This window comes from Mangifera indica, chromosome 19 (genome assembly GCF_011075055.1).
Source record: "Mangifera indica cultivar Alphonso chromosome 19, CATAS_Mindica_2.1, whole genome shotgun sequence".
Classification (NCBI taxonomy): domain Eukaryota; kingdom Viridiplantae; phylum Streptophyta; class Magnoliopsida; order Sapindales; family Anacardiaceae; genus Mangifera; species Mangifera indica.
In genome coordinates, this window is record NC_058155.1 from 1817385 (window position 1) to 1819830 (window position 2446).

Consider the following 2446-nt stretch of genomic DNA (forward strand, 5'->3'; position numbering starts at 1 on the left):
ATAATAGGACAAGTTGAATCAAGTCTAAGACACGTGTACCTTAGCTTGGCTGCTAACGGTTTTAGTTATAACTGAGGTGCATCTTTTGCTAGTAGTTATTGCGTGTTCGTATCCGATTTCACTGTAATTTGTTGAATATCCTCGTACTTAAGTCGTAATCTAGATCTTGCTAGTTTAGTTGCTTCTAAATGTTGTGCATATGTTGTTACTTCTAGATTCTTGTGATTCGTAGAGCTATTATAGATTAGGCAGTTTTCCAGTGCATCTTCTAGGAAGTTCTCTTTAAATACTTCCTTTTATGCACTTCTTGGTCACATCTACCCTACAATAAGAATTAATAGTCAAAGGTTGTTTAGTTAGTTTAAAGTCATTGAATTCTACCTTTTCTTGTCATATCTCGAAAGTCAATTTTCCATTTTTCATGTTGATAATTACTCCAACTATCGCCAAAAATAGTCATCCAAGTTATTTTCCTCCATTTCTAAGACTATAAAGTCAACCATAACATAAAAATTTTTCCACTCGTATTGGAATGTTTTCTAATACTCTACTCAAATATTTGATAGATTAGTCTACTAACTTAGAGTAACTGTTATAGACTTAAGTTCTCCTAGCCTAACCTTTTGTAGATTGAGAATGGCATAAGGTTGATGCTTACACCAAGGTCGCATAATGCTTTATTAAATGATTTGTTCCCTATTATGCATGATATAGAAAAACTTCTTGGATCTTTTATTTTTGGTGGCAATTTGTTTTAGAAGATAACACTACATTCTTTTGAGAGGGCTACTATTTCAAATTCTTTTAGTTTCCTTTTATTCGAGAGTATGTCTTTTAAGAACTTTACATATGCAAACATCTGAGTTATTGCTTCAAAAAATGACATGTTCAGGTATATATATTTAAATATCTCTAGGAATTTACCTGACTGTTGGTCCAACTTTGCGTTATGGTATCTCTGAGAAAACGGGAAAGCAATATGGTATTTATTCTATCTTGAGGCTTTTTCTTTTTGTTCCTTGGTGGCTTGTATAACATCTATCATTGTTCTTTCAACGGTTAATTTTGTATGCTTATCCAAAGGGTTTTTTGTTATTTCTAATACAATTGGTTCTTCAGATTCTAGATATTCTAGTTCTTTGTACGTGTTTTCGCTTCTTGTAGTTATTGTCTTGTATTGTTCTCTCAGATTAAACAGTTGGCTTGGTAGCTTCCTTTGATCCCTTAAATTAAATAAAAATGTTTATTGGCTCCATTGTATTTCTAACATCACGTTATGTGTGGCTAGTTGCTCTATTCATTCCATAAGGTGTTTAATGGCTTTTTCTTGAGCTTGTGTTTTTTTGATTTTGTGCTTGTATACAACTTTCCATCATTAGTTCTAAGCTTTATTTTTTCCTTCGGTGTAGGATGTAGAGGTTGTAGCGACGGATTTTTGGCTTGTAACCTTAGTGGTGATGGTTTGAAATTCTGGCTTACATTTGTTTAAACTAGTAGATTGTTACATAAGAAATTTGGATGGTTCTTTCAGCCTAGATTGTAGGTGTTTGAATACAAGTTCTCTTGTCCTCTTTGATGGAAATTAACCATGTTTGCTTGTTCCACGTTCTGTTCACTTAGGAATGAAATTAGCATTTTATAGTCTATGCTAGCATGTCCTCATCCACATATTTCACATTATATTACAATGTCAATTGCATTTACCATAGTTATCCTATCTACTTCATGAATTATTGTTGACTTTTTGGTTACTGTATCATCATTCTAAAAGAAATTGCTTGTCATTCATTTGATTAATTGTAATGCATTCTTTGTGGTTAGCCCTATAAATTACCCATTAGTTGTGGCATCCAAAGTAGTTTTGATGTGTCCTAGTACTCTACTGTAGAAAGTTTGTACTAGCATCCAATCTAGGAGGCTATTGTGTGGGCAGTGTTTTTATAAGGCCTTGTATCTCTCTTATGCTTTGTATAGAGTTTTATCATCCTTTGTAGTAAACTTGTTGATGTCGTTTCTGATCTTTGTCGTCTTATCAGCTAGGAAAAATTTAGTTATGAATGCCTGCGATAAAGCTTGTCATGTAGTGAAAGATCTTAAAGGCCTTGAATCAAGACAAATGGTTGCTCTATCTTAAAATGAGAAAGGAAATAGCCTTAGCTTTTTTGCTTTGTCTGGTACTTCATTTAATCTAAAGGCATCACATATCTATAAGAATTTGGCTAAATATGCATGTAGATTTTTAGCTACTGCTCCTCCTCCAAATTGATTATGTTGAATAATGTGTATGATGGACAGTTTAATCTTGAATTTAATGGTGTTGATCACTGGTCTGACAACACATCTAGTGGTGTCTCTAGTGGATGGAATTGTATAATCTTAAAGTATGCATGATTAAGGTGGTATCTCAATTGCATTTGGATTAGGAATAACTTTGAGCTCTTCATCT

At 33.2% G+C, this 2446-nt stretch overlaps 1 non-coding gene across 1 annotated transcript; it reads left to right on the forward strand.

The window, feature by feature from the left end:
* Positions 1-1915: 1915 nt before the first annotated feature.
* On the forward strand, positions 1916-2022 carry LOC123203788. Its single transcript, XR_006499369.1, has one exon. It is a non-coding gene; the product is annotated as a small nucleolar RNA R71 (small nucleolar RNA).
* The last annotated feature ends 424 nt before the right edge of the window (positions 2023-2446 follow it).